At 41.5% G+C, this 21,512-nt stretch overlaps 1 protein-coding gene across 1 annotated transcript in view; it reads right to left on the bottom strand.

Annotated features, from left to right (window-relative positions):
* Nucleotides 1-21,512, bottom strand: part of LOC122693727 (CXADR like membrane protein) — a 98,682-nt gene that overhangs the window by 27,018 nt on the left and 50,152 nt on the right. The gene's annotated exons all lie outside the window — the stretch shown is intronic.

A 21,512-nucleotide genomic window follows, 5' to 3' on the forward strand; every position in this document is an offset into this window, starting at 1 on the left:
AGCTCATGTTATCACTTCTGTTTCAGAGAAGAGAAATTAGAGGACACACAGCTGAGGCCACATGGCTGATGGGTTGCCTTTCAGGGACATGGGCCCACCTCCAGTGTTTCCTAATCTCTTTTCTGAATCAAAGCTTCTGCCTTGAAATTGACTGGTTGGAAACATAGAGATCATGTTTATTAAATATGGATGGCACAGAGCTAGGTAGCAGAACTAATCTGAGTAGACACATTAAGATAAACAATTATCTGGGACTTCCCTGGTGATCCAGTGGCTAAGACTCTGTGCTCCCAATGCAGGGGACCTTAGTTCAAAATCTGGTTAGGGAACTAGGTCCCATATGCCACAGCTAGGAGCTCACATGCCACAGTCAAACATCCTGCAAATTAAGATAGAAGATTGTGCTGCAACTAAGACCTGGCACAGCCAAATAAATAAATATATATTTTTTAAAGATATAACTGTCTTGCTAGCTGAGATTCTGAGGCAAAAGCAAGATGAAATTTAATAGCAACAATTGTTAAAAGTTATAATTAGGCAGAAGTACAGGGTTGGGAAAGACCTGGAGGACCTGGGGGGTTACAAGATTTATACTGACCAGTAGCATAATATAATTGCTGAAAAATCCCAAGGAGCTTGGGCTGCGTTAAAAGAGGTTTAATGTCCTACGGCATAGCCACTTCATTGCTGTCTATCCTAGACAAAGGAGCACATCCAGACATCTGTGTTCAGTTCTAGAAGCTGTACATGGGAGGGATGTTCACAACAAAGCTGGCATCCAGGGTTGTAACTGGGAGAAGATGGGATCTAAAAAACATGTCATATGAGGAATAGTTGACAATTATCGGTGAAAAGTTGGCAGGATGGAACTTATTGAGTGTTGTTCCAGAAAGCAGAATTAGGTCCAGATGGTGTAATGGATTCAACCATAAAAGGATAAACTGGGAGATCTCCAATACCTCTTTCCAGTTCTGAAATGATATGATTCTCTGACAAAAGATTTATTCCATTTTGGTTTATATATATATATATATAGTGTATATATATATAATATAATATATATGTATACACACATATATTGTTGTTGCTTTTTTTTTAAATTGAAGTATAGTGGGCTTCCCAAGTGGCTCAGTGGTAAAGAATCTGCCTGCCAAGCAGAAGGGTTTGATTCCTTGGTTGGGAAGATCCCCTGGAGAAGAAAATGGCAAATCACTCCAGTATTCTTGCCTGGGAAACCCCATGGATGGAGAAGCCTGGCAGGCTACAGTCCATGGGGTCGCAAAGAGTTGGACACGATTGAGTGACTAAACCACCACCACCACCAGAGTTGTATTACAATATTGTGTTCATCACTGCTATATAGCAAAATGACTCAGTTATACACATATACATTCTTTTTCATATTCTTTTCCATTATGGTTTATCACAGGATATTGAATATAGTTCCCTGTGCTATACAGTAGGATCTTATTGCTTATTCATACTTTGGCTTAATATGCTGATAGACATTCTAACAGTTAATCCCTGCTTGCTTGAAGAACAAGCTGTATCATTTAATGAATTTTCCATTCCTGGAGTCACTTGAGAGGGGATGTATCAGGAGCTATGAAAGGAATTCTATGTGGATGTTAAACCCAATATTTCATGTTTCTCCTAACATTCTATGAATATTTATCCAGTACTTGGTATAGTCAAGACACGGTCCTAGTATACAAAGTGTAAGATACAGATGGATACTATTCGCTGTCACTATATTTTGTCATCATCAATCAACTCTTACACAATTTATACAAATAGTCTAATTTTGTTCCATTGTATATTATTTTTAAAGATCATTGAAGATAGAACTTAAACTAAAAGGAATTGGCCCCATGCAGCTAGTTGTGGATATTTTAATCCACAAGGGGGCAGAATTTACTTAGGATTAGCCATGCCTCATATTAGTAAAATGGATTATTAACGTTGATGAAGAATTATAGATTACCTTGGATTTAAGTACTTTGCTGCCATATGTGGTTATATGCTAAATTTCAAACCGTATTCATTTAGTCTCCAGGGGTCATGGGGAAAAAATCCATTAAAGAAATAGAAACACTTTTTAAAATAACTTAAGGTCACTGGTTTAACTTTTTCCAGCTGAAATGGATGTTTATTTTGTCTGAGACCAAAAAAACTTATTTTCATCACAGAATTTCTTATGAAACAAATTGATTACTCAGGTGTTGCGAAGTGTCATCTGCAGAGAGTTGATAAAGAAAGGTAGGGACTTCCCTGGTGGTCTAGTAGTTAAGACTCCAAGCTTCCAATGCAGGATGCCCAGGTTCCATCCCTGGTCAGGGAACTAGATCCCACATGCCGCAACTGAGTGTTCACATGCTGTAACTAAAGATCCTGCCTGCTGCAACAAAGATCAAAGATCCCAAGTACTGCAACTAAGGCCTGGTACAACAAAATAAATAAATAGATGGCATCACTGACTCAATGTACATGAGTTTGAGCAAACTCAGGGAGACAGTGGATGACAGGGAAGCCTGGCATGCTGCAGTCCATGGGGTTGCAAAGAGCTGGATGTGATTGAGTAACCGAAAAACAATAAAAAAAAGAAAGGCAAAGAGTGAAGGAATAAATATCCATTCGAGGTATTTTAGAGGAGAGGAATTAGCAGAAGAGCCCTTAGGGTCCTTTTAATCTTGATGTTTAGCTTTTGTTCTAGGCCAGTAACTTACTGAATTGCAAAACCCTGGAATGGGCTGGTTCTCTGTAACATAGAATCTCAAACTTGAGAAGGCCCAGAAGGTCATTTTGGTTATTATCTTACCTTCAGGTAAACTTCATATTTAAAACTAATCTGCTAAAACATATCAAATTGTTCATAGTCTCTTATTATCACTAAATCTGAAACCACAGCAAAACTGTTACACGATCTTGACAGGTTTGTTAGTGTGTGTGTATGCTCAGTTGTGTCCGACTCTTCGCGACCCCATGGACTGGAGCTCACCAGGCTCCTCTGTCCAGGGGATTTCCCAGGCAAGAAACCTGGAGAGGGTTGCCATTTCCTTCTCCAGGGGATCTTCTCAACCCAGGGATCAAACCGTCGTCTCCTGCATTGGCAGGTGGATTCTTTACCACTAGCACCACCTGGGAAGCCCACTCTCGTTTTAAAATATATTGAGTAACAAATTTGTACTATAATTTTGTTGGTTTCATGGCTCTTCTGTCTGTCCCTAGAGAGGGTGATGAGGGTGAAACAGATGAAGTTCAGGACCGTCATCTTCTCTTTGTCATTAGCTTTGACGGGAAGGTGGAGAATGAAGGATAAAGTCAAAGGCTGAACTGAGGCTTTAACTTATCAGTGGATTTTAATTATCAACATAAGCTCAAGTCTCCATTGCCATGAACCCCTAAAAATTGATTGCTGCTCTCTCAATAGCCAGTCTGTTTCTATTTTTAATTTCCCCTCTCTGGTTGAATCTCTGCTGAAGGTGATAAAAGATTTAGATTTAGAAAGCGACTTGGCATTTGGAATGAGATAGAAGTTATAAATAGGCATGTCAATGAAATAGGTTAGTTCTTGGAGTGTCAGCATCAAAGGCATACATTCTCATCTGATCTGCATATAGACATGGGCAGGCTTGTAGGGGTCTCTAGACAGGTTCATGTATTTGTATGTTCCTGCATATGTGAACATAAATACACGCGTGGAACATGTACAAGCAAGCATACTACTGAGAACAGAATTCTGAGGAATAACTGATGTCTGTCTGAGTCCACAGTGATCCCTTTAGACTGGGTTTGTAGCCTTCCCCTGACCTGGATAAACCATCTCTCTCAGATAGCCAACCCCCAGGTGTAGGACAGTGGTAGAGCTCACATGCTGTTTATGTGATACTAGTGACCGGTGTGTGAGACCTCACCAGGACTGAGGGTCCACAGTGATGGTCTGATCTGCCAAACACTGAGGTCAGCTTGGCAACTCATTTGCTAAGCAGTCAGACTGCGTTCCCAGTCTTTGGAATGTCATTACCTATCAACCAGAGCTGCTCAAAGTCCAACCTATTCTTCAGGCCCAAGTTAAACATTCAATATTTCCTTTCCTTCTTTTTTTTCTTAATGTTCTTATTTTTGGCCATGCTCCATGCACGATCTTAGTTACCTGACCAGGAATTGAACCTGTATCTGTGCCCCCTGCATTGGGAATGCAGAGTCTCAACCACTGGACCACCATATGAAGCCATCCCTGATCACCTTGGTGATCTTCCTCTTTTAAATTCCTAGAGCACATTCTGACTCTCACCTTCATATTGATCACACATTGCCTTGAGATAGATTTGTTGGGTGTTTGTGTTGTTTCTTTATTATTGGGGTGCCTTCATAGACAAAAAGACAATGTCATTCATTTTTATAGCCTGACACCACTTAGGGTGGGAACAGGAGGGCAGCTCATATTTGTCGAACAAACTATCCACTCCTGGTTACCACTGTCGTCTTAAAAAATATTCACAACCTAAAAGTTGAGTGCGTGCATGCCCAGAACCACCTGAGAAGCCCTTAAGTTGAGTTTTAATCTGTGGGAATTTTTAGGACTTCAAGCCCTGAAAACACCATCACAAGTAACCTTGAGAGAATTGCTCTGAGGAGGCAAGGGGAGGAGCCAGGTTATACAGAAGTTTTCCAGCAAAGGGCAGGTAGTCTGAACATCAAAAGATTATTGTTAATTTAAAGGAAGCCAGTATCCCAAGTTAAGGAATTTGGTGCTTTTCTGTGTATAGGAAGATGCAAGAGTCTGGGCACACGAAATCATTCCTTTCATATGCATCTCAGCTTTCCTAGGCCAGCATCTCCTGTTTTCCACATCCTGAGCTCCCCTGGGGCTCACCCTGGGGCAAGGCCACAGTCTACTGGCTGTTAGATTGCAGATATTATTCTCCTTCCTGAGTGCCCTTAGGGCTTACCAGCTCACGCTGGAGGGTGGGAATCCCTGATGACTGTGACATCCTTGTTTATTGATATGGCAGGAAATATTTCATTTCTCACCCACCTCTGTGTGCCAACTATTCTGTCAATGTTGTTGTTAGTTTGTGACACCTAGAATCTGAAGCAACCTGGATAAGGTGTTAGTTTAAGGAAATGCTATAGACATCAGTTGGAGAAGGAAATGGCAACCCACTCCAGTATTCTTGCCTGGGAAATCCCATGAACAGAGAAGCCTGGAGGGCTACAGTCCATGTGGTCGCAAAGAGTCAGACACGATTGAATGAATAAGCACAAGAATACTATCAATGCTCAGAGTGGTGCCAGACCCTGTTGCAAATGCTTTTGTGTTTGCTTGAAGAGAGACAGCATGGCATAATGAAAAGCGCATAGGTTTGGTCTGAATCAGTCAGTCAGTCAGTTCAGTCACTCAGTCGTGTCCGACTCTTTGCGACCCCATGGACTGCAGCACACCAGGCCTCCCTGTCCATCACCAACGCCCAGAGTTTACTAGAACTCATGTCCATCGAGTCAGTGATACCATCCAACCATCTCATCCTCTGTCATCCCCTTCTCCTGCCTTCAATCTTCCCCAGCATCAGGGCCTTTTCCAATGGGTCGGTTCTTTGCAACAGGTGGCCAAAGTATTGAAGTTTCAGCTTTAGCCTTTAGCATCAGTCCTTCCAATGAACACCCAGGACTGATCTCCTTTAGGATGGACTGGTTGGATCTCCTTGCAGTCCAAGGGACTCTCAAGAGTCTTCTCCAACACCACAGTTCAAAAGCATCAATTCTTCGGCGCTCAGCTTTCTTTATAGTCCAACTCTCACATCCATACATGACTACTGGAAAAACCATAGCTTTGACCAGACGGACTCTTGTTGGCAAAGTAATGTCTCTGCTTTTGAGTATGCTGTCTAGGTAAATCATAGCTTTTCTTCCAAGGAGCAAGAGTCTTAATTTCATGGCTGCAGTCACCATCTGCAGTGATTTAGGAGCCCCCAAAGATAAAGTCTGTCACTGTTTCCATTGTTTCCCCATTTATTTGCCATGAAGTGATGGGACCAGATGCCATGATCTTAGTTTTCTGAATATAGAATTTTAAGCCAACTTTTTCACTCTCCATTTTCGCCTTTCATCAAGAGGCTCTTTATCTTATGATATACAACAATAAACAATTTGATATTAACAGGCCTGTTGAGATCGTGTAACTGACTTTGCTGTGGTTTCATCAGGCTTCCAGGGTGACTCAACTGGTGAAGAACCTGCCTGCCAATGCAGGATTCACAAGAGACAAAGGGTCCAGCCCACACTCAAGCATAAGGGAATACTAGGAGGCAGGAATTCTCAGGATAATCTTAGACGCTGCCAACCACATCCTTTAATAAAAGTTTAAAAATTTATACATTAGCTTCTTCTGCCTCCCTACTCACAATGATAATCATTATCATAGAATTAAAAATACTTTCACAAGTTTTTTTGGCAACCACAGTATCCATAGGAATTGGTTATGATATGAATTCCTTATTTTGTTTTACAGAAATGCAATGATAAGCTCAACAGTATGACTTTTATGTTTGCATAGCACTTTTTAGATTTCACAATTCTTTCCCATACATATTTTGAGTTTTGTTATGCAGAATAAGTAGTTTCATATTAGCTTATCTAAAAGTACTCTGCAAATTATAAAATGCTTTATAATATTAACAATAGTAACATTCATTGAGTGCTTATTATATGCCAGTTACTGTATGATAAGGAATATATATATATAATATATATGTGTGTATATATATATGTATATATATATATATACATTATATGTAATATATTTATATTCCAGTAGTCATGTGAGAGTTGGACCATAATGAAAGTTGAGTGCCAAAGAATTGATGCTTGCAAATTGTTGTGCTGGAGAAGACTCTTGAGAGTCCCTTCAACTGCAAGAAGATCAAACCAGTCAGTCCTAAAAGAAATCAACCGTGAATATTCATTGGAAGGACTGATGCTGAAGATCCAACACTTTGGCCACCTGATGCAAATAACTGAAAAGAAAGTGAAAGTGAAGTCACTCAGTCGTGTCCGACTCTGCGACCCCATGGACTGTAGCCCAGCAGGCTCCTCCATCCATGGAATTTTCCAGTCAAGAGTACTGGAGTGGGTTGCCATTTCTTTCTCCAGGGGATCTTCCTGACCCAGGGATCGAACCCGGGTCTCCCGCATTGCAGGCAGATGCTTTACTGTCTGAGCCACCAGGGAGCTGACTCAGTGGAAAAGACCCTGATGCTGGGAAAGATTGAAGGCAAAAGGAGAAGGGAGCAGCAGAGGATGAGATGGTTGGATAGCAGCACCGTCAATGGACATGAGTTGGAGCAAACTCTGGGAGATGGTGGAGGACAGGATAGCCTGGTGCGCTGCAGTCCAAGAGTCAGACGTGACTTAGTGACCGAACAACAACAAAATATGAATAAATTCATTTAATCACTTAATCCTGTGAAACAAGGTTTGCCTCATTTCAGGTTAGGTAATTTGCTAAGATAACAAAGCTAATAATGTCAACTCAGTCTGACTTCAGACCTCCTATGTGCTATAAATGATATAAACTATAATCTTCATATCATTCTGGTAATACATTTTCCTGGAATAGGTCATGGAGAAATTTTTATAGAAGCTGAGCCATCCTAATGTCAAGGAGGGAAAAAAAATTATCTTCAGCTAGAATGTGAAAGACAGTAATTCCCCCAAACACTCTTTGTATCTAACATTTAAGGATACAGTCTTTCTTCCTGATGCTACTGCTCTATTAACATTTGGATAAATTGTCTTAATATACCCTTACTAATATGTTCATTCATTCATATCATTCATTTAACACAGACTTTTTTAAAGGGTTTAAACATAATTAGCATATCAGATAAATTCTTAAGGATCGCAGTAAGCTTTAATATGCTTCCTAAATCAAATGTGTGAACAGAACTATAATCAGGCTTAGCTCATGCTTCAGAAGAAACATCTCAGAGCTTCTCTTCTCCCAGAGACAGAGAATGGCAATTAGAAATCTGGACCTTGCTCTGTATGCTACTTAATGATGGTATGCAGCCAAATCAGCTAAATCAGACTTCAGTTTATCATGTTAAGGTGGCAGGAGGAGACCCAGCATGGCAATTTGGCTCCCGGCCCCCAGGATACATCCCTGCAGAAAATGGCAGGTCTCAGCAAGGGAGGATTTACAATGCCAAAGAATTTCCCCTAATTTTACTTCCTTCCTGTCACTTACCCACACCCCAATGACTCAAATGACTGCTTCATGCTCATTTATCCTTTCATTCAATCATGTATTTATTCCAATGACCTAATGATGAGTCTTGCCTTTGGCTCGCCAGAGGACTGTCTTCCACAGAATTTCTGCATGTTCATCATGCAGCAAATAGGTTCTGGTGGACCTCCCTTTCTCCCTGCCTACTTCATGTTTACAGAAAAGATGTAGAGAACTGGAAATCACCCAAGAGCTTTTGGTGGTTCCCAAATCTAATTAATTATTGGCATTACTTAAGTGATTTTTTTATTTTAAGTTTTTTGGAATAATGTGATATAAGCACATGGTAAAGATTCAAAGAGAACAAAATGGTCTACTGAGAAAGGTGTCTCCCCCATACCTGGCCCTCAGGTTCTCTCCAACAGGGAACACTTGCTACCAGTTCCTGTGCACTCAGCATCTCACACCTGACTCCTGGCTTGGCTGCTATGGAATATTAGGTTGGATACAGTTTTCACTCAAAATCCAGAAGACATTCCTCCACTGACTTCTAGTTTCCAGAGTTACTATTAAGAAGTCTGCTGCTGTTTAGTTGTTAAGTCTGATGCCAATTTTAATTCTGATCTTTCATAGATGACCTCTTTTTTTCCCCTCACTCTGGATGTTTTTAGGATTCTATCTTCATCCCTGGAGTTGGAAAATTTTGCTAAGATGGGTTTGGGGTTGTAGGTCTTCCTCCCCCCTCAACCCCATTCATTTATGGCTAGTAATCTGAAAGCTCATTTCATTTAAATGTCAAGAAATGTAATTAGACTACTTAAATATATAATCATATAATTCCTTCCATTTTCACTTCTTCCTCTTTGTATGCATCTATGTTAGATGTTGGATTTCCTGGGTTGATCCTCTCATTTTCTTATCTTTTTCTCATATTGTTTGAGTTGCTCAAGAGTTTTTGTTTGACTGCACAGCATGGTTTCTGGGCTCTTAGTTTCTCACCAGGGATGGACTGTACACCCCCTACCGTGGACCTTAATCCGTGCACTGTCAGGGAACTACCCCCAAAGTTGTTTTTTTTTTTCCCCAAAGGATCTCTTAGATGTTGTTAAAATCAGCAATTCAAACACTTTTAGTACACACTCCTTTCTGGTTGTATAACCTTTAACAAGTTCCTCAGCCTCTCTGTGCCTCACTTTTCTCATCTATAAAATGGGGGAAATAAAAAAAAAAAAAAAAAAAAAAAAAATGGGGGAAATAATTGTACCCCACTCATGGGCATTAAATGAGGACTAAAAGCATGTTATGAGGATTAAGTTAGTTTAAATACATACCAGGTACAGAGTAAATGTTCAATAAATATTGCTATTATCATTCATCTGTTCCTTTTGCCTAACATTCCACAGTTTCTTCCCTTATGTCCCTTAGGATATTGATCATAGGGTTCCTTGCAGAGTCTCTGCTTCTGTTTGTTTTCCTCTTACTTTTCTCAAGTGTGCCATGGTGGAGGGAGAGATACAAAAAAAGCTCTTTGGAAGGATCGTGAGTGAGCAGGGCTTTTTGCACCACAGATTTCTCTGTGCGCATTTTCATCCTGGGATTCCCAAATGTCAGTGTTCAGAGGCTTTTTCTCTGTAGCTCTTCTCTTTCTCCGGAGAAGAATTCTCAAGTCACCCACCCATTAGTGGAAGGTGGGTAATGGCTGCCAGTGATCTCTAAGCTGCGGGGCTGGGGTGGGAATTGGGGCCAGGGGAGTCCCATTCAGAATGCAAATCCAACAGCCTCAGAGAAGAGGTGCTCCAGACCCCGACTTGGGGAAGCCCTGTGTTTCCAGTTTGGCCCTTTGCTCTCTTCTGGGTCTGATGTCTCTAGGTTTGGTCCTCCAAACTCCCTTCTCCTGTGGGGTGGGGTGAATTGGGGCTTTTCTGCAGAGGGTGCGGGAGGAGACACGTAGGTCTTTTAAAACAGATTGTCACTTGAGGCCCCAGCTTTAAGAACATGCCCCAGCTCATGTTTTTGCTGCACCTGTGGACCGGCTTCAGCTCCCGAGCCTTTACTCTGTGATCAGTGGGTTTCAGTCCCTGGGACATGGTGAATCAGTTCTCTCCTCATCCACGTCCCTTCGTCCAAACGTTTGTGGACATTTCTCTTTCCCCTCAATTTCCTCCTATGTTCTCTAGTCCTGGGTGGATTTGCAGCCCTTTTATTCCTTTACTTTCATCTTAATGGGATTTAAGAACACCTGTGTTCAACCCAGTAAGTGACCAGGGGCGGAGAGCAGGCATTGTCTTCATGTCCTAGATAAGGTCTCTGCTCCATGTTTGAGAACAACTAACAACACCTGTGGCTTCTTATCCTCTCACTTCTCCTGTTAAACAGATAGTCACCTTTGCAGGGTGAGCCTCGCAACTGCGACAGTGTCCATAGGACAGTCTTTCAGGACCACAGCTCATATGTTCTTGTTCTCGGGTCGCTCACAATGTCACAGCCCTGCTGGAAAGCATTTCTGCTGCAACCGCCTTTGTTCAGCCTGATAGGAAAGGAGAAAGGATGTTTCTGTCTTCTCCATAGGACCGTGCCTGAGAGCGGGGTACCAGAATGATGTGAAAGCAAGTCTCATCTGGAGTGAGGAAACTGCAATCACTTTGCTAGTTTTGACCTATGGAACCCATAGAGAAAAAGTGTGTGGGATTTTTTTTTTTAGTGTCTTGTTTTCTGTCTCCTTCCTTTCTTTCTTCCTTCCTGTTCACCAGGAATATTGTATTTCAGCTATTTTGGCTCAGATTGGGGAAAAATGAATCAAGGTTTTCAGAATGCATTGAAGCGGTCCAGCAACCCTGGGGACCAAGCCATCCTGCCCAATGTAAATGAATCCCTGTTCTGCCCAGCACCCGCTTTCATCCACCCTCACCTCTTTTGCTGCGTTTGCAGCTTAGAAACCCTACAAAAGAGTGACATCTTCCTAGGAAAAATATTTGTTTAAATAAAGCCTTCATTTTCTCTGTGGTCTTTAAAAGCCACTGTGGTTCTTAGTCCCAGAATCAGCTTTTCTGGGCATATTACTGGCCTCCAGCTGTGATTTGAGGGCATGAACTCTACAGAACTCTAGCAGAGATCTGCAGATTTTTGTCCAGGAGAAATTGGTGGTGAGTCCCACGAGGAGCTGCGTGGGACATGCAAGCAGATTTCCTTGACTGCTAGCTCCTGGATCAATGAGGGAACCAACAGTGTGAGCATGAATTATGTCCCCGATGCACAGTGGGATTCTGTGAGAAATATGATGATTAACACAGGATTCCTGATTCCTGCGCTCACAAAGGATCCAATATAGTTGTAAGTGGTGTGATAGAATGAGAATACTATGAGACAGTACAAAATGGGCAAATCCTGTGAAATTTCAGGAGCTCAGAGGAGATGGTAAAACCCCAGGGATGACGACAATCTGTGGAGGAAGTAATCCCTGTGGTCTGAGTGATCACAGCATTTCAGTAGGTAGGATGGGTGACCGGTAGAGGGGAATTTTGCCAGGCAGGCTGTTGGGAGTGGGGCTGGATGTTTGGGTAGGTATGACAAGATCACTCAAGCTTGCGTTGCAAGGGAAAGATAAGAGGAGCAGTGAGGGGGAAGCAAGTCATTCGAGGTGAGATTCAGGAGACAGAAGCTTCTAGAGAAATACTATTTAAATGAGTCCTAAGAGAACAACTCTAATTTTTCTTTTGGTTGTTTTTAGTGTAATAATAGTCTTGGTTTTTTATATACAGTTTTCCCACCTGACCTGACTCACCATTCTTTGAGATTAATCCAGAAGCAGATGGACAATTAATTTTGTGAGCGTCCCACTCTCCCAACCCCTCTCGAATCTCCAGGCTTTTAGTGGGTGGGCTGTAGTGTCACAAATAGGCTTCCCTGGTGGTGCAGATGATAAAGAATCTGCCTACAACATAGGAGACCCGGGTTTGATCCCTGGGTCAGGAAGATCCCCTGGAGAAGGGAATGGCAACCCACTCCAGTATTCTTGCCTGGAGTATTCCATGGACAGAAGAGCCTGGTGGGCTACAGTCCATGGGGTTGCAAAGAATTGGACATTACTGAGTGACTAACACTTTCAGTGTTACAGATGAGTAAATCTAGATAAAAAGGAATTTAGATATATTTCCTTCAGCACACAGGCCTATCTGGCAGCAGAGGCCTAAGGCATCCAGTCCCTGCTTTTCTGTCTTGTGTTTCTGAGATTATCTAATAGGCATCTGTCCATGTCACATTTTAGAATATCTGACTGTGTCATTTCATGCACATCAGTCATTCATTCAATAACTAATTTCTGAACACCTGCTAAGACACATTTTGAGATGCTAGGACTATAGCAGTGGACAGAATGGATATTCCCTTTTTGCTTCTCAAAAAGATATGCTCCTCTCATGGGGCTCATGGATACTGTGACAGGACCACATAGAATTATAGAATAACCACATGATCAGTATTTTCTTGGACTGTCATTTTACTAAATTATAAGTAATTGAAAATAATCCCCTGTATTTTTAAAAATATTTGGAGTAGAAGATTAAATTCATATGCATTTTGGAGGAACTTTTTATTTTGTAGTGGGGTATAACCAATTAACCAGAAATGGTAGGGACCTAACAGAAGCAGAAGATATTAAGAAGAGGTTGCAAGAATACACAGAAGAACTGTACAAAAAAGATCTTCACAACCCAGATAATCACGATGGTGTGATCACTCACCTAGAGCCAGACATCTTGGAATGTGAAGTCAAGTGGGCCTTAGAAAGCATCACTACGAACAAAGCTAGTGGAGGTGGTGGAATTCCAGTTGAGCTATTTCAAATCCTGAAAGATGATGCTGTGAAAGTGCTGCACTCAATATGCCAGCAAATTTGGAAAACTCAGCAGTGGCCACAGGACTGGAAAAGGTCAGCTTTCATTCCAATCCCTAAGAAAGGCAATGCCAAAGAATGCTCAAACTACCGCACAATTGCACTCATTTCACACGCTAGTAAAGCAATGCTCAAAATTCTCCAAGCCAGGCTTCAGCAATACGTGAACAGTGAACGTCCAGATGTTCAAGCTGGTTTTAGAAAAGGCAGAGGAACCAGAGATCAAATTGCCAACATCCGCTGAATCATTGAAAAAGCAAGAGAGCTCCAGAAAAACATCTACTTCTGCTTTATTGACTATGCCAAAGCCTTTGACTGTGTGGGTCACAATAAACTGTGGAAAATTCTGAAAGAGATAGGCATACCAGACCACCTGACCTGCCTCTTGAGAAACCTGTATGCAGGTCAGGAAGCAACAGTTAGAACTGGACATGGGACAACAGACTGGTTCCAAATAGGAAAAGGAGTACATCAAGGCTGTATATTGTCACCCTGCTTATTTAACTTCATGAGAGTACATCATGAGAAACGCTGGGCTGGAGGAAGCTCAAGCTGGAATCAAGATTGCCAGGAGAAATATCAATAACCTCAGATATGCAGATGACACCACCCTTGTGGCAGAAAGTGAAGAAGAACTAAAGAGCCTCTTGATGAAAGTGAAAGAGGAGTGTGAAAAAGTTGGCTTAAAACTCAACATTCAGAAAACTAAGATCATGGCATCTGGTCCCACCGCTTCATGGCAAATAGATGGGGAAACAGTGGAAACAGTGGCTGACTTTATTTTGGGGGGCTCCAAAATCACTGCAGATGGTGATTGCAGTCATGAAATTAAAAGACGCTTACTCTTTGGAAAGGAAGTTATGACTATCCTAGACAGCATATTAAAAAGCAGAGACATTTCTCTGCCAACAAAGGTCCGTCTAGTCAAGGCTATGGTTTTTCCAGTGGTCATATATGGATGTGAGAGTTGGACTATAAAGAAAGCTGAGCACCAAAGAATTGATGCTTTTGAACTGTGGTGTTGGAGAAGACTCTTGAGAGTCCCTTGGACTGCAAGGAGATCCAACCAGTCCATCCTAAAGGAGATCAGTCCTGGGTGTTCATTGAAAGGACTGATGTTGAAGCTGAAACTTCAATACTTTGGCCACCTGATGCGAAGAGCTGACTCTTTTGAAAAAAACCCTGATGCTGGGAAAGATTGAGGGTGGGAGGAAAAGGGGACGACAGAGGATGAGATGGTTGGATGGCAGCACCGACTCGATGGACATGAGTGTGGGTGGACTCCAGGAGACACCCGGAGTGATGGACAGGGAGGCCTGGCGTGCTGTGGTTCATGGGGTCACAAAGAGTCGGACACGACTGAGCGACTGAACTGAACTGATAACCAATTAACAGTGTTGTGATAGTTTCAGGTAAACAGCGAAGAGGCTCAGCCATACATGTGCCTGTATTCATTCTCCCCCAAACTCCCCTCCCATCCAGGCTGCCACAGAACATTGAGCAGAGTTCCCTGTGCTATATAGTAGGTTCTTGTTGGTTATCTGTTTTAAATATCCAGTGTGTACATGACCATCCCAAATTCCCTGACCATCCTTTCCCCCTGGCAACCATAAGTTCATTTTCTAAGTCTGTGAGTCTCCTTCTGTTTTGTATGTAAGTTCATTTGTATCATTTCTTTTTAGATTCCACATATAGGGGATGTCATATGATATTTCCCCTTGTCTGTCTGACTTACTTCACTTAGTATGACACTCTCTAGGTCCATTCATATTGCTGCAAATGGCCTTATTTCATTCTTTTCAATGGCTGAGTAATATTCCATTGTATATATGTGCCGTGTCTTCTTTATCCATTCCTCTGTCAATGGACATTTAGGCTGCTTCTGTGTCTTGGCTATTGTAAACAGTACTGCAAAAATTCACATGCATTTTTAAGCTGAAGTAAGACTTCAAAGAAATGTCTCACGTGTGACAGATTGTTCTGGGCTGTTCTCAAGTCCCCAGAGGTGCACATGTGCACTCCCACCATCAGGAGCACTTTGGTGGAAACATTTGCAAGCATTGCCCTATGTCACAACCCCTAGGGGCCTTGGCCTGGCCTACAGGATCTTGTGAAGTTAAAGGTTCTCCAGGATCAGGTCCAAGTCCACTCTGCTTGTAACTTACACTCCGTGCTTCCTCTGCCTCTTCCTTCGGCAGGAGAGACTGTTCCTTTTTTTTTTTTAATATATATATATTTTTTATGTGGACCATTTTTGAAGTCTTTACTGAATTTGTTACTGTATTGTTTCTGTTGTTTATGTTCTGGACTTTTGGCCTCAAGGCATGTGGGATCTTAGCTCCCCGACCAGGGATCGAACCTGCACACCCTGTATTGGAAGACGAAATTATAATCACTGCCAGGGAAGTCCCAAGACTCGTTCTTAAGTGCAAAAATTACAAATGGACACATATTCAATACCCACCAGGCTTGGCGCTGGGGTAGGGGTCTGTACATGACAAAACACATTCTTGACCATGACCCACAAGAAGTTGCTCACATTTGGGAATTCCCTGGTGGTCCAGTGGTTAAGACTCCATGGCACACTTCCCCTGCCAGGGCCCTGGGTTCATTCCCTGGTCGGGGAACTAAGATCCTGCAAGCTGCATGCTGAGGGAAAAAAAAATAGAAAGAGAGAAAAGTTGCTTATAATCTTTTGTCTCACCTCCCCTGTCTGGAAAACCTCTCTCCCTCTTTCATGGAAGCAGCCCAAGTTAGGCGGCTTTGCCTCAACAGCATGGCTTTCTCTTATTCCCTTCCCTGGAGTACTCAACAGACACCGGTCAAGAGTCTTTGTGTTGTGTCTATTTGCTCAGCTTTTCTCCCACTGGACATTAAGCTTCCTAAGCAAGGACAGTTTTGCCCCCATCTTCGTAGTCATACCATGCTTGTTACCAGTCCTCAGTGAAAGGAAGCTGAACAAATTAAATTTTCAGAAAGCGAAAGTGAAAGTGAAAGTCACACAGTCATGTCTGACTCTTTGAGACCCCATTGACTATACAGTCCATGGAATTCTCCAGGTCAGAATACTGGAGTGGGTAGCCTTTCCCTTCTCCAAGAGACCTTCCCAACCCAGGGATCGAACCCAGGTGTCCCACATTGCAGGTGGATTCTTTACCAGCTGAGCCACAAGGGAAGCCCTAAGTTTTCAGAGGGACATGCAAATTCTCTGGGAAGCTCATCTGAAAGAATTAATTTGTTTATTCATCATATACACATTCATTACTTGTCAGCTTTCTATTATTGAGCCAGGTTTATGAAGATAGTAGTAAAAAAAAAAACAACAGAATTAGTCTCTTCTCTCATGAAGCTTATAATTGTGTGATGAAGACTCACAGAAATAAAAGAAAAATACTTAATTATCAGTGTTAAGTTACATAAAATGTGCTCAATTAAATATAACTAAAATCTGTAAAAGTAAAGAGATGTTTTATAGAAAAAGTACAAGAAACTATTAACATACGTGATTCCATCTTGAAAAATTATACTTTGAGTACTTAATATTCCACACAATTATATTGTTTGGATTATAGCAGAATTTTTGTTCATTTTAAAACCTTACCCTAATTTGTTCAAGCCTTCCCCCTTTTCTAAAGAATTTTTTCTTTTCTCTGTTTTCCCCCAAAGTTTAAAGGTTTTATTTTATATTGGGGTATAGCCGGTTAACAATGTTGTGGTAGTTTCAGATGAACAGCAAAGGGACTCAGCCATACATATACCTGTATCCATTCTCCTCTCAACCTCCCTCCCATCTAGGCTGCCACGTAACATTGAGTAGAGTTCCATGTATGTTCAAGCCCTTTTTGAACTGTATATTTAGACTGTTCTGCACCTTGAGATAATGACTTCTTTTCAATTTTATACAGGGAAGGGGAGAATTGAAAGGAACAGTCTCTTTCACATTTAAAAACCAGAGCTAGGGTTTCCCTGGCAGTCCAGTGGTTAAGACTCTGCTTTTTGATCCCTGGTTGGGGAAGTTCAGCATGCAGCCAAAAAGGAGAAAAAAAAAAAAAAAAAACAGGATAGTAATTCTACACAAACTCTTTCAGAAAACAGAGAAGGAGGGAACACTTCCCAACACATTTTAAGTATTACTGTGGTCCTGAAAAGCAGAGAAAGGTATACATGCAAAAGAAAGAAAATCAGACCAGTGTCCCCCAGGAGCATAGATGCAGTCAGCTCTTCACAAAATCAGATCACACAATAAATGCAAAGAATAATGCATCAGACCAAGTGCATTTTTCCCTCAGAACATAAGGTTGATTTAACATTAAAAATTAATCACAGCAAGCACCCATATGTATACCCAAGGAGAAAAGAAATACCATTTCAGTAGATGAAAAAGAATTTTAACAAGTTCAATACCCACTTATGATAAAAAAAAAAATTCTTGGGAAAACAGGAAAAAGGAAACTTCTTAAAAAATAAAAAGCAAGGGACTTTCCAGGTGGTCCAGTGGTTAAGACTCTGTGCCCTAGTACAGGGGCCAGGGCCAGGGAACTAGATCCCTCATGTTACAACTAAAAAAATCCTGCATGCAGCAGCAAAGATAGCGCAGCCAAATTAAAAAAAAAAAAAAACAAAATAGAACTACAAGCTAAGTGAACATTACTTAAAAATTTAATAATCAATGACTTTTTTGCAAATAGAATCATAAAATGCAGAGGTAGGAGGAAACTTGTGGAACTTCTATGCTAATAGTTTATTTTATTGAGTGCTTGCTAAGAACTCTATGAACATTATTTTATTTAATCCTTAAAACTACTCTATAAAATACCTTCAACTTTTATTTCCATTTTACAGATGATAAAACTGAGGCTTGGAAAAATCAAATAAATTGCCTAAGGAAATACAACTAGTAAATGGCGCAGCCAATAATTGAACTACGATCTGTTGTTTGGAGTTAGTGGTCACTACTACTTCTCACTTAGTCACTTTACCTTATAAGTTAGGCAACTGAGCATCAGGTCACACTGATTAAGGTTAATGGCAAATTTAGGACTAGAATTCAGGCTCTCTGACTCCTGGGGCACTATGTGTTACTTTCACATCTAATCCTCCCACCCCTGCCTTTTCATCAAAACACCCATTATTCCTCCTTCGGAGCTCCGGGCCCAAAATACAAGAGAAATAAATATAATTTAGAGAGCCAAGAATTGCATTTCGTCTCCTGCTTTGTTTAGCATTCAAAACCACGAAGCCACATAGAAGACACTGCCTACTCTCAGAAAAGAGTCGTCTTAAAGCAGGATTGAGTGGAACTCTCCCTTTAAAGGAATGCAGATGGTGAGAAAGGAAATGTATTAAAGGGAAAAGGAGGCAAAGAAAGTTAGGGTGAGGGTAGAGGATGACCATGGTTTTCCTGTCTCGGAGATTTGAAACTCTGGAGCCCAAGCCAAAGAATGCAGGTGAGGGACTTCCCTGGTGGTCCAGTGGTTAAGATTGTGCTCTGGCAATTCAGGGGGCCCAGGTTCGATCCCTTTCAGGGAACTAGATCCTGCATGCCACCACTAAGAGTTCACATAAAGCAACTTAAAAAAAAGGATCTTGAATCTCGCACCACAACTAAGACCCAGTGCGCCAAAATAAATAAATATAAATTTTTAAAGCTGCTTTAAAAAAAAGGAATGCAGGTGATGTAAGTGCCCCGGGAGACCTCAAACCGCCCTTTTGTGACAAAGATCAGTTCCTATCTTCCTACTCATAGCCCCCAGGGCTTCTCAGAACCACTTGAGAGGTGCTGGGGAGTGGATCCAAGGGCATCAAGACTCTGGAGTTCTGCCCTGCCCTCTGGAAAGGTTTGGTAAAGTTAAAATGAAAAAATTCGTTGCAACTCGAGCAATGTTATTAAGAAGAGGAACATTATGGACTGGATAGCGTCGAAGCAGGCCAGGAGGGAGAAGAGCAGTGTGGGCCCCTTCCTCTCACACAGGCTGAGGTCCCCTAAGGGATGTTCTCACCCAGACAGAAAGGAGCCCACCTTCCCTGGCCGGCACTCATCGTGACTGGCATCATTCCTATGGCCTGCACCAGGTCGAGGAATGTGGAGCAAGCATTTTGAACAATGAACACTAAGCTGTTGAAAATGGTTGCAGGAAAAACAAACTAGTTCAGGAGTCAGAAAATGTGTACAAATCTAAAGCTTGGTTGAAAGTTTTTCTAAACACATCGTGGTACACATGTGTGTACCATCTTCACACAGAGACAAAAAAGTGGACCCAAGATCTGCAAATTCACTGTTTTTCTTCCCCAGCTATATTTCAAAACTAATATACATCATTCCAAAGTCAGATGAAAGTACATGATTGTTTTTCCTTCCCCCAAATTAGTTTAATCATTTAGTTTTAGTTCCTTGTTCTCCCTCCTCAATCATAAAAGGTATAGAAATTCCCTTGCCCCATCTGTTGCATTAAGAAATATTTCCTGGGGGTACTTCTCCGGTGGTCCAGTGGTTAAGAATCCACTTGCCAATGCAGGGAACACGGGTTTGATCCTTGGTCTGGCAACTAAGAACCCACAAGCCATGGGGCAACTAAGCTCGTGTGCCACAACTATTGAGCCCTCAAGCCCTAGATCCCGTGCTTTGCAACAAGAGAAACCACCGCAATGAGAAGCCTGCATACTGAAACTAGACAGTAGCCCTCATTCCCTGCAACTAGAGAAGCCTCAAGTGCAGCAACAAAGATACAACACAGTCATAAATAATTTTTTTTTTAAAAAGAAACATTTCCTGGGACTTCCCTGGCGGTCCAGTGGTTAAGACTCTGCGCTTCCAATGCAGGGGGTGCAGGTTTGATTCCCAGTCTGCAAACTAAGATCCTACATGTAGCACAGCATGTTGAAAAGATAAAAAAAGAAAAGAAAAAGAAATATTTCCCAGTAGCCATAGAGGTTAAAAAATAAATAGGAAAAAGAATATTTTGAGGCGTGGAGGAAATTTTTAACTTCTGTTAGTTTCATTTTATGTGTTTAAGATTTATTGCTATTGTTTAGTCACTAAGATTCTTTGTGACCCCATGGACTACATAGCCCATCAGGCTCCTTTGTTCATGGGATTTCCAAGGCAAGAATATTGGAGTGGGTTGCCATGTCCTTCTCCAGGGGACCTTCCAGACTCAGGAATCAAACTCAAAGTCTCCTGCCTTGGCAGGTGGATTCTTTACTGCTGAGCTACCAGGGGAGCCTGTATTTAAGATTAGGAGCAAAACAAAACAAAGAACAGTAACAACAAAAAAAGCCTGCAACTTTCTCCCTCCAGAATCTTAAAATAATAAGTATAAAAACAGTGTGGAAAAAAAAAAAAACAGTGTGGAGAGTGGTCACCTGAGCAGGCTTAGGTCAGGTTGAGTCCTGATTCTGCCTTTTATTGATACTATGTGGCTTTAAAATCCTTAAACTTGTCTAGACCTTGTTTTATAATCTGTAAATTATATAGTAGTAGTCCCTTTTCCATAGGGTTTTTGTAAGGATTAAACAAAGGGACGCTTGTTTTAAAGCACATTGTATGAACTATGTTTTAGCTGTAATTATAAGGAGTACAAAAGTGGAAAGAAAGTAGTCATTCTAGGAAGAGCGAGGACATATAGGTAACCTCTAAGGAAGGAGTGGAACTAAGCTCTGAGGCAGGGCCTCTGCTAGGACAAACAACATCTTTTTTGAGCAAACTGCAGAAAAATATGATTTATATCTTCCTCTGTGCTGATTCACTCTGATGCCAGGGCAATTTGACAATTTGATGCAATCAAGCAAGCAGCAGCTCTTATTAAGGAACTCATCAAAGGAAATATTAGCGAATTGCCAAAGACAAATACTTCACAATCCCACTTATTTGTGGAATAGGGAAAGCTTTTTGGAAGGTCGATGTGGAGAAGGCTATTTCCTAAATAACAGCTTCTCCAGTGTTTCCTATTTCTCTGTGCTCTCTGGTTATCATTGAGGACTAAGGAATGCCAGAGTTGTTGGGATGACCTGGAAATATGCTCAGGGTAAGATGAGAAATTTCCAGAAACTTGATCATAAGAGTTGACATGGATCTGGTGACTGGAAATGAGCTGGAAAAGTAAGATCAGACCAGGAAAAGTTTGCCTGATTTACTAAGACTAGAGTTTATCCTTGATGCATAAGTAATAGGGAGCCATAAGCGTTTTTAAGCAGGGATGTTACATGCTTAAATTTATACTCTAGCATGAGAACTCTGTTTACCTGTGTGACAAACGGACTGCAAGGGGAGAGCTTGGTTCATGGAAGCCAGATGCGATAAACCCAGTAGCAGCAATAAATAAATAAACTACTTTTGACCTCATGAAAATTTTCCTTTCTCCTATTTGCCTCGAGGCCAACAGGATACCTGAGAAA

The sequence above is a fragment of the Cervus elaphus genome, chromosome 1, assembly GCF_910594005.1.
Source record: "Cervus elaphus chromosome 1, mCerEla1.1, whole genome shotgun sequence".
Lineage (NCBI taxonomy): Eukaryota > Metazoa > Chordata > Mammalia > Artiodactyla > Cervidae > Cervus > Cervus elaphus.